At 40.3% G+C, this 11794-nt stretch overlaps 1 non-coding gene across 1 annotated transcript; it reads left to right on the top strand.

Annotated features, from left to right (window-relative positions):
* The first annotated feature begins 11084 nt into the window (after positions 1-11084).
* LOC112928973 (U6 spliceosomal RNA) lies at positions 11085-11191 on the top strand. Its single transcript, XR_003236827.1, has one exon. It is a non-coding gene; the product is annotated as a U6 spliceosomal RNA (small nuclear RNA).
* Positions 11192-11794: the final 603 nt, after the last annotated feature.

Genomic DNA, 11794 nt, shown 5'->3' with positions numbered 1-11794 from the left:
TGGAACCTCAGAGCTCTGATGGGTGATGCCCCACGCTTGTCTGTCTGGCAGCAGCCATGTGGCTGTTTTGCTGAAGCACAGAAACCAAGGGACCACATAGAAATTCAGTGCAAACATTAGAGTATTTTGAGTAAGAGAGTACAGTAGGTACAGTAGATAGAAAGAGCAGTGAACTAGGAGTCTTCAGATCTGCTACGACCACCGGCACCCTAGAGGCATTTTTGTTTATTCATTCAACAAACAGTTACTGAGCAGTCCCTATGTGCCAGAGACGGTGCTGGCAGTGGAGACACAGAAGCAAGGACCGAGGTCGTTCCTACTCCCACGGAGCTTCAGCTTGAGGTTAAATGTCTTGTCCCCCATTCTACTGAGAACTAGTATTTTCTGAGAGCTTCCCTGTGCCAGGTGCTACCCAAGGCATTGCCCTTCCCATGAACACAGTGCCTGGCTGCAGGTAGCTCATGGTCTAGAGAAATAAACAGACAAATAACAGACAAAACAACAACAATAAAACGCAGACAAAGTATCTTTATGACAATTCTGAGAAAGATTGTCCTTCCAGATAAGAGCCCTTCCAGATCTAAGAGGAGGACCCCTCTGTTGAATGAATGGGACTGTTCTATCTTCTTTAAGGGTTCTGCCAATGAAGGAGCATGCCAGGACCCCCGTACTCTCCCCTGGAAGTGACACCAGGGCGCACGCTTGAGGTAGAGGCACCTCTTCCACTGCTGTGCACAGTGGGTGCTGGTCTGATACTTTTTGGAGGACGATTTGGCAATAGTCATCACAGATTTAGAGGTATGGCTCTCCTTCCACCTAATAAGTCCACTTCTGGGAACTTATCCAAAGGAAATAATTGAGTAAGTGCACAAAGATGTACATTATAATGAAGCTCACAGCCTCCTTATTTATGATAGTTAAAAATTTGGAAAAACTATGATAGTCAATATTAAGGGATTATTGGAACAAATTGTAGTATAGCCGTAAAATGTGGTAAAATGAGTCAGTGGCCCTCTATGCCACAGACATGGAAATATGGCCATATGTGAAGTTTAAAAAGTTGGGTGCAAAGAAATCAGACCCTTGTGCACTGTTGGAGGGAATAGTAAATGGTACAGCCCCTGTGGAAGACAGTGTGGCATATCCTTAAAATATAAAAAATAGAATTGCCATGTGATCCAACAATCTCACTTCTAGGTGTATACCCAAAAGAAATATGAGCAAGTTCTCAAAGAGATATTTGTATCCTCCAGTTTATAGCAGCATTATTTTTAATAGACAAAACATGGAAACAACATGTATCTGTTGACAGGTGAGTGGATAAGCAAATGTGGTATGTATACAAAATAGAACATTATCTGGCCTTAAAAAGGAAGGAAATTGTGACATGTGTTACAACATGGATGAACCTTGAGGACATTACACTAAATGAAATAAGTCAGTTACAAAAAGACAAGTACTGTGTGATTCCACTTATGCGAGTCACTTAGAATAGTCAAATCATAAAGATAGAAAGTAGAATGGTGGTTGCCAGGGACTGTGGGGAGGGGAGAATGAGGAGTTACTGTTTAATGGACCTAGAGCTCTAATTTAACAAGATGAAAAGAGTTCTGGAGATAAATAGCAGTGGTGGTAGCACATTATGAATGTATTTAAGGCCACTGAGCTGTACACTTAAAAATGGTTAAGATGGTAAGTTTTACATTATTTTACCATAATAAAAAGTTAGAAACAAATGGGTACAATAGCACTGAAAAAGAATAAAATACTTAGGAATAAATTTAACTGCAGAGATGCAATATACTAAAACTACAAAACATTACTGAAAGAAATTAAAGAAGATCTAAAATTGTGGACACACACGTTCATGGGCTTGAGACTTAATACTGTTAAGGTGAGGGACGCCTGGGTGGCTCAGTCAGTTAACTATACAACTCCTAAAAACAAACAAACAAACAAACAAACCTGTACAACTCTTGATTTTGGCTGAGGTCATGATCTTAGGGTCATTGAGATTGAGTCCCTGATCTCGGGGTCAGCTCCATACTCAACTTGGAGTCTGCCTGAGATTCCCTCTCCCTCTCCCTCTGTCCTTCCCACAGATCACATGCAAATGCTCAATCTCTCTAAGATAAATACATAATAAAATAAAATCTAAAAAAAATGTTAAGATGACAATAATTCCCGAAGCAATTGCATATTTAATGCAATCCCCACAAAAATCTCAAAACCCCACAAATTCCACTTTTCAGAAGTAGGAAAACCAATTCTGAAATTTATGTGGAATTGCAAGAAATCCCAAATTGCCAAAACAATCTTGAAAAAGAAAACAGTGTGAATTCTCACACTTTCTGATTTCAAGGCTTGCCATACAACCACAGTAATCAAAATAATGTGGTATTGCATGAGGATGGTCTTACATATAGATCAGTGGAATAGAGTAGAGAGCCCAGAAATAAACCTACGTATCTTTGACAATGGGTTTTCAATAAGGATGCTAAAGCCGTTCAATAGGAAAAGAATAATCTCTTTAATAAGTGGTGCTGGGACAACTGGATATCTTCCATGTAAAGAATGAAGTTAGACCCTTATCTCACACCACATGAAAAATAAACTCAAAACATATAAAAGTCCTGAATATAAGAGGTAAAACTATAAGAAGAAAACACATTAAAAAAAGAAAAGAAAACATAGGTGTAAGTCTATGACCTCGAGCACAAGTGACAAAAGAAAAACAGCACAGATAAATTGGACTTCATCAAAATAAAAATCTTTTATGCATCAAAGGACACAACCAAGAAAGTGAAAAGAAACCCACAGAATGGCAGAAAACATATGCAAATCATATATGTGATGAAGGTCTTGTATCCAGACTATATAAAGAAGTTGTACAAGTGAACAACAGAAAAGCAAACAACACAATTTTTTAAATTGGCAAAGGACTTGAATAGATATTTCTCCAAAGAATATATGCAAATGGCCAACAAACACATGGAAAATGCTCAGTGTCATTAGTCATTAAGGAAATGTAAATCAAAACCAAAATGAGATGCCACTTCGTATCCACTAGGATGGCTAGAAAACAAACAAGGAAACAAACAAGTGGAAAATAACAAATCTTAAGAAAGATGTGGGGAAATTGGATTTTTTATACATTGCTGATAGGAATGTAAAACAATGCAGCCACTGTAGAAAGTAGTTCTGTATTTTCTCAATAAATTAAACATAGAATGACCATTCGACCCAGCAATTCTACTTTTAAGTGTAAACCTACAAAAAATCGAAAATAGATGTTCAAACAAAAACGTATACATGTGTGTTCATAGCAGCACTATTCACAATAGCCAAAGGAAGATATAACCTAAATGTCCCTCAACTGATCACTGGATAAACAAATATGGTATATCCATTAAATGGAATATTATTTGGCCATAAAAGGGAATGAAGGTACTGATGGAAGCTGCAACATGGATGAATCTTGGAAATATTATGCTAAATGAAAGAAGCCAGACACAAAAGACTACCTATTGGGATGCCTGGGTGGCTTAGCAGTTGAGCGTCTGCCTTTGGCTCAGGGCGTGATCGCGTGGTCCTGGGATTGAGTCCCACATCGGGCTCCCTGCAGGGAGCCTGCTTCTCCCTCTGCCTGTGTCCCGGCCTCTCTCTTTTTCTGTGTCTCTCATGAATAAATATATAAAATCTTTAAAAAATACCACCTATTATATAATTTCATTTATATGAAATACCTAGAATAAGCAAATCCATAAAGATAGAAAGCAGATTAACAGTTATCAGAGGCCAGGAGGGGGAAATAAGGGGTAACTCCTTGATGGGTACAGAGTTTCCTTTTGGGGCAATGAAAATGTTCTGGAACTAGGTAGTGCTCACGGCTGTACAATGCTGTGAATGTACTAGGTGCCACTGAATTGTACACTTGAAAATGGTTAAAATGGTAAAAAAAAAAAAAAAAAAAAAGTGTGCCTTCCTGAAAAATAACTGGAAGAACAGACACTAAAATGTTCACAATGATGATTTCTGGGTAATAGTTAAGAGTGACTTTCACTCTCTCTCTCTCTCTTTTTTTTTTTTAACTTACTGATCATTTTACAATTAAGCATGTTTTGTGTTAGTAATCAGAGTGAATAAAAGCCACAATGAATTGTTTCATTTTAGAAAGCAAGAAGACAAGGAAGGAAAAAAGGAGGAGTGGAAGAGAAGGAAAGAGGAGAGGGAGAGAAGGAAGGAGGGAGAGAACAAAGAAGGAAGGAAGAAAGAGAGAAGGAGGGAGGAAAGAAAGAAGGCAGGAGCCCTTGAACCACCTCCCTCCTTGTCTCTCCCATCTACCTGGGGCTGCAGGCCTTGCTAGAGGTGTTGGGAGTTGTCAGGCTTTCTGGTTAGACACCCAGAAGGACACTTCAGGTCAATAGGGGTGAGGTAACAGCTAGTAGAACTCTTTACGTGTGCTATAGAAAGATTCCCCCAGAGGAGCACTTGGGTGGCTCACTGGTTGAGCATCTATCTGCCTTTGGTTCAGGTCGTGATCCTGGGACCCTGGCGCACATCAGCCTCCTGATGGAGAGCCTGCTTCTCCTTCTGCCTGTGTCTCTGCCTCTCTCTCTGTGTCTCTGATGAATAAATAAACAAAATCTTTAAAAAGAAAGAAAGAAGAACAAGAAAGAAAGAAAGAAAGAAAGAAAGAAAGAAAGAAAGAAAGAAAGAAAGAAAGAAAGATCCCCAAGATATATTGTGTAAGAAGCAAGGTTTAGAACATAGTACTCCAATTACTGTAAACACACACGCACACACAATCACTAAAGAATGTAAACACATATATTTGTAAATGCAAAGATACTCCCTGCCAAGATGAATTAAAAAAAAAAATAAAACAAAACAGTAAAAACCAGTTTTTCTCAGAGAGGGGGACTGGGTGGGGCATATAGGTGGCTCAGTCACTGAAGCATCTGACTCTTGATTTTGGCTCAGGTCATGATCTCAAGGGTGGTGAAATCCAGCCCTACGGGTGAGATCAAGCCCTACATTGGGCTCTGTGCTCAGCAGGGACTCTACTTGAATTCTCTCCCTCTGCCCCTCGCTCTCCCTCCCCCCCCCCCCCCCCCAGTTTGTGAGAGCTCTCTCTAGAAATAAATAAAATACTATAAAAGAGAAGGGAAGGGGATGGGGGCTGACTTTTTCACTATGCGTACCTTTCCATTGCTGTACCTTTTGAATTTGGTGGCATGTACTTTAAAAGATATATACTTATTATTTCTTGAATACTTGCTTTGCATCATAAAAACAGTTTCTGGGGCACCTGGGTAGCGCAGTTGGTTAAGCCCTGAACTCTTGGTTTCAGTGCAGGTAGTGATCTCAGGGCCAGGAGATCAAGTCCCATGTCTGGCTCTGGGCTCATTGTGGATTCCGCTTAAGTTTCTCTCTCCTAAAAAACAAAAAAACAAAACAAAACAAAAAAAAGACTCTCCTTAGCCCAGATATCCATAGACAGATGAATGGATAAAGAAGATGTGGTGTATATCTACAATAGAATACTACTCAGCCATCAAAAAAACCCCTGAAATCTTGCCATTTGCCATGATGTGGATGGAACTAGAGGGTATTATACTAAGGGAAATAAGTCAATCAGAGAAAGATAATCACCATATGATCTCATTCATATGTGGAATTTAAGAAACAAAACAGAGGATCATAGGGGAAGATAGGAAAAAATAAAACAAGATGAAATCAGAGAGGGAGACAAACCATAAGACTCTTAATCATAGGAAACAAACTGAGGGTTGCTAGAGGGGAGGGTGGGGGGGATGGGGTAACTGGCTGATGGGCATTAAGGAGGACATGTGATGTAATGAGCACTGGGTATTATATAAGACTGATGAATTACTGACCTCTACCCTGAAACCAATAATACACTGCACATTAATTAATTGAATTTAAATAAAATTAAACAAAAAAGAAAACAGTAAAAAAAAAAAGGCTCTCTCCTTCTCCCTCTGCCCCTCCCCCCATTTGGTCTTTCCCTCTCTCTAAAATAAATACATCTTTAAAAAAAATAAATAAAATAAAAAATAAAATAAAGTTTCTGACTTAAAAAGATATTCAGGTAAGAAAAAGGTTGTTTCTGCCCTATTTTGTATTTATCAAAGTAACAATTAAATTTACTTAACATAAGTAAGGCAGGTATTCCTAAACATTCAAACAACACAGGAAGGTTTAAACAGAACACTCCTAGCTTACTTACAAAGGGAAAGTATATTTAATAATAAAATGTATTTTAAAATAGATGTATCAGAAAAACAGTCATTTTTTTTAACTTCTCTTTTTCTTTTTGTCCAGATTTTCTATATTGACATCTATTATTTTATTTTGGAACAGATCTGTAATTAACCAAGTTCTTGAACATAAAGCTGTGGGCTTTAGGCAGCCAGTAAAGCAGAGCTGGCCTGACCTTGACCTCCTGGCAGCCCCAGACCCTTCCCTTTGGCCCTGCTCTCTGCAGTTTCCTTGGCCCAAACTCTGGGCCTTGCCTCTCCTGCTGCCCTCAGATGGCCTGTCCTGGCTGCCAAGCCGTTCACTCTGTCCCTCATCTTCATCTTCCTTAGCTCTCCGGACTTCCTGGTGGAACCAGGGCATGGCAGAGGACAGGGTGCTTCTGGATTATTCTCTGGGTGGGGGGGGCGTGGGGGCTGTTTTGAAAGTGTTTTGTCCACCAAGCGCAGTGTTTTCACTTTGATAGTATGTTAGAGAGAGTTTTCAAAAGAATTTCTTATTCTTCCTTATGATAGGTTGAGCAAAAATTGTCCATTTTTTAACAGTGGGTCAGTGGGTGTGCATATGTTGGGGGGAGAACTGATGGAGATGGAGAAGTGGGCGGGCCCTGGGACCATCCTCTCTGCCTCCCCACTCCCAGTGCTATGGCCATGATGGGGAAAACTTGATGTCTGCCTGCCCATTCCCACCTTGCAGAAGACAGAGGAAAGCAAATAGCCCCCAGCCTCCTTGTCCCCAGACATGTCATTGAAAAATCTTCCTGGGCTGCCCCATGGTCTGGACCAAAGGTTTCGAAGCTTTCTCCTGGGACTTGTTTTCTGAGCCTTACCCCTGCTTGGCTTTTCTGACCTACTGTTCCCTGCACACTTCTGAGGTAATGCTAGGTCAGACCAAAGTGGGCCAGTCAGAAACTTCCAGGCTTCTCTGGTGGCTGCTCTCGCAAGGTCTTTTTTACCCTGGATAACTCCTCTATTGCCTAAAATCCTTCCATTTGAGAACCACCTTCAGGCATTCTCAATTCTAAATACCTATTTAAGAACAAACAGAAGGTTCATTTTTCCTCTGAATTATAAAAATATGTAATTGTGTAAAATAGAAAAAGGTAGAACCTTCCCCACCAAAAGTCACAAAATAGCCACACACCCAGTACCTAAAGAGAACCACTGTAGTATTTTGGAGTACTTCTTTGAAGCCTTTAAAAATAAACCTCTGAGTCACAATTATTATTATTATTATTGCTTTATATAGTTGTGATCATTCCATATATAACTTTGATTCTTTTTAACACAAACCATTTCAACGGAAGCATTTTTTTTCATGTTGCTATAAATCCTGGCTCTACTGTGCTATTGGAAATGTAATTTTGGACATATTATTAATCTGTCTGTGCCCCAATTTCTTTACCTGCAAAATGGGGATAATACCAATATTTACCTTGCAGGGCTTCTGCAAGGATTCAATGAGACAATGCAGGTTAAAAATCTCTGCTAACAGGGAAATGCAATAAATGTTAGCAATTCATCTATTGCTAGTGTAGATGGTTGATTTCACTTTTCAACGATCATGAATAGTGCTATGATGAACACCTCTGTGTCTGGAGCCATGTCCACATTGAGGATTAATTCCTTAGGAGAGATTCCTAGAAATGGAATTGCTAGATCAAAGGGTGAAGACATTCTTAAAGTTCCTATACAGATTGTTATTGACACTCCTGTTGGAAGAGAAAGAATCCTGGTTTGATTTACTCTTCAATTATTTATTTGTTTGTTTATTTCCAGCTTTCTTGAGATACAATCGACACATAAGTGTAAAGTTTACAATGCGATGCTTTGATACACTTATATATTGCAAAATACTTCCCGCAATATGGTTAGTTAACACATCATTTACCTCACTTAATTACCATTTTGTTGTTGTTATGGAGAATCCTGGTTTTAGGTGTGCATCTCTCCTCTGCAGGACAGGCCATAGAGCCCCCATCCTCTACCCCAGCACACACAGCTTTAGTGGGCGTGAGTTTAGAAGCCTTCTCTCTCTGAACAAACCTGCCTGCAAGTCTGATAAGACATCTTGGCATCATACAGGGACCTGGGAAGATAACCCTCAGTTGTACTCTTTGAAAAACTGGGGCAAGGATCTTGCCCAAGGTGTGGTGAGGAATAATCAATGGCTGATGGCTGGACTGGACTTTTGTCCTCCTGGTCATAAAAGACCTTTGATTTGCTTGGCCACTTTTTAGTTTCTCAGGAAAAGTGATAACACTAGGCCAAAGTTCATGCCAGTTGGTCAGACTGTTTCCCTCCAGCACCCACACGGCTGGGGGCAGTGAGGGAGGAATGCAGTCCCATGAGAGCTGGGTCAGGTTCATTGGGGTAGGGGTCATCAGGGTTAGGAGACGCTTCCCCATTGATCCTCCCACACATCACACCACAGGAAATATCTCCATGCTTTGTCAGTCTACCACCCACCTCTGACACAACTGAAGGAGGTCGGTTTGATACACAGTAGACAGAGAACTTGGGATGAGATGAGGCTCAGCCCTGATTTGAGGGGACTGGTCAAAGCCACATTTGTTCCTCCTTCCAATACCATCCAGTCACCCACCATTCTGCAGAATGACGGAATCAAAATCCCCTGTACCTGTGTAGGCACAGCTGGGAAGCCAGACTAGAGGAGAAGAGAGCTATCACATGGGACTTTTGATCGTGGTGAACAATGTAATTCTCCCCTCCATGGCCCACAAAGTCTTCAGTAAAATATACAGGGCCTGGCAGTGCTTTTGGGATCGAGTGTGTTTTTGAAGGGTGAAATGGAATATAGAAACTAGCTTTGATCTATACCCATGGGTATCCAGCCACATCTGAATGTCATAAGATAGGAGAAACAAAAAAAAAAAATTTTTTTTAAGATTTTATTTATTTATTCATGAGAGACACACAGAGAGAGGCAGAGACATAGGCAGAGGGAGAAGCAGGCTCCCTGAGGGGAGCTCAATGCAGAACTCAATCCTCAGACTTGGGATCATGCGCTAAGTAGAAGGAAGATGTTCAACCACTGAGCCACCAAGGTGCCCCAGAAGAAAATTTAACGACATAGAAAAATGTTTGCAATATGTTGTTAAAGAAAATTATTGGGTGCAGAAGGAAATGTGCAATTGCAATCCCATTTTGGTCAAAATAGAGAAACATCTGTTTTGTCAAAATGTGAGATTAAAGAATATATATTTATACATATATATGCTTAATTATTCATGCTTTTAAAAATATTTATTTATTTATTCATTTATTCATTCATTCATTCATTCATGAGAGATAGAGAGAGAGAGGCAGAGACATAGGCAGAGGGAGAAGCAGGCTCCCCGGGAGGAGGCCGATGTGGGACTTGATCTAGATCCCAGGATCACGCACTGAGCCAAAGGCAGATGCTCAACCACTGAGCCACCTAGGCATCCCTAATTATTCAAGTTTTGTATTTTCTCTAATAAACATGTATTAGTTGTAATGTTGAAAATGTGAAATGTTTGATAATATGAGCTGTTCTTACTGTGTTTGGTTGGTAAAGAAACGCTAGAAGTGAAGTAACATTGTCAAGGTCAAGCCAAGACTGAGTGGCCCATTGATTCATGGCCAGTTCTGTGACCTTTCCATTTGACTGGAAGGAAACATCACCCCAGTAGTGCCTTGAGTGCTTTGGACACACAGCACTGAAAGATCTGATAGACTGGACTATTCTCTCTCCCACTCACTCCCTTTTACTGGATTCCAGGGAAAGATCATTGTCTGGAGAGTGTCAGTGGCTATAAGTACATTCTTTCTCCCATTTCAAAGTATGCTCACCAGGTTTTCTTCTGCACTTCAGGTCAGTAACATGACCCTCAAGCTCTTCTGGGCAGAGAATCATGTCAGCAGGATGGGCTGTGAAGCCTCCTGCAGATTGAGCCAGTAATAATCTGTGACTCATATCTGCAGATAACAATTTTCTATAAAGGTGTCTGTTGAGTGAGAGGGACACACAGAGAGACAGAGACAGAGGGGCAGCAGGGCTACATGCCTAGACTTATAACCCTGGGATTGAAGGGACCCTTCCAGATCACCTGTCTCATTGCATGACCTGGAAATTGAGACTTGCATCACACAAGCCAGCAGTAGGGCCAGGGCCAGAAGCAGCTGGCTTTGCTTCCTGAACATGCCATCCTTTGCTGTCCCTGCTCCCCACCCCAGTGCACAGGGATGCCACAACTCCTCCCTCGCTGATCTTCCTTCAACCTGCAGCTATGTCACTGGGGGCCCTATGAACCATGCTAGGGGATTTGCACGTTAATCTGGTTCAATGAGAGCACAGAAGGATCTTTTGTCGGGAGACGAAAGTGTCAGGCACATGGAAGGTGTTCAGTAAATGATGAGTGAATGAATGAAGGAATGAATGACTCTTGACTCCTGGATTATTGTTCTTTCTACTATGCATTAGGCGATCCTGACCATAAACCTAAATTCTATAACCCTAAGTACTCCAAGGCCATCTCTTCCGGGCTTGCACCCAACTCAGGAATCCCCTCTACAGCATGCCTGACAGATATCCATTTGGCCTATCTTTGGAATTCTCCAGGGATAGAATACTCGCTGCTTCAAAAAGCAATCCATATTAACAAGCAACCACCCAAAGAGTAGTTTAAAACTCAGCTATATTGAATTTAATTGATGTAAAATAAAATGCACCAACTTAAGTATATAATTTAATGAGTTTGACAAACATATAGTTATGTAACCACCACCACAATGCCTTTTAGAATATTTCTATCATGTGTGCTTGCTTCGGCAGCACATATACTAAAATTGGAATAATGTAGAGAAGATTAGCATGGCCCCTGCACAAGGATGACATGCAGATTCGTGAAGAATATATCTATCATGCCAAAAAGTTTGCTTGTTTTCTTTTGTAGCCATTCCGCTCCCACTGCCACCCCTGGTTTCAGCTTCCTGTCATTATATTTTTGCCTTTTCTAGAATTTCATTTAAGTGGAATTACAGTTGACCCTTGAACAACATGGATTTAAACCATGAGGGTTCACTTTTTTTTGCAGATTTTTTTTCAATAAATACAGCACAGCACTGTAAACATATTTTCTCTTTTGTATGATTTTCTTAACACTTTCTTTTCTCTAGCTTACTTTGTGTAAGAATATGGCATACAATACACGTAACATATAAAAAAATGTGTTAGTTGACTCTTCATGTTATCAGTAAGGCTTCTGATCAACAAAAAGTTGTTAGTAGTTAAGTTTTGGGAAAGTCCAAAGTTATATGCCAATTTTCAACTACACAAAGAATCCGTGTCCTTACCTTTTGTATTGTTCAAGCAACAGCTGTGCACACTGTTGAATCGTTGGAGCCTGGCATATCTCACTTAGTATAACGTATTTGAGATTCATCTATGTTGTTGCATGCATCAGTAGTTTGTTCCTTTCTTTCGCTGAATACTATTCCATTGAATGGATATCATCATCATTTGTTTA

The sequence above is a fragment of the Vulpes vulpes genome, chromosome 4 (assembly GCF_048418805.1).
Source record: "Vulpes vulpes isolate BD-2025 chromosome 4, VulVul3, whole genome shotgun sequence".
NCBI lineage: Eukaryota > Metazoa > Chordata > Mammalia > Carnivora > Canidae > Vulpes > Vulpes vulpes.
This window is presented reverse-complemented; position numbering and strand designations above follow the sequence as displayed.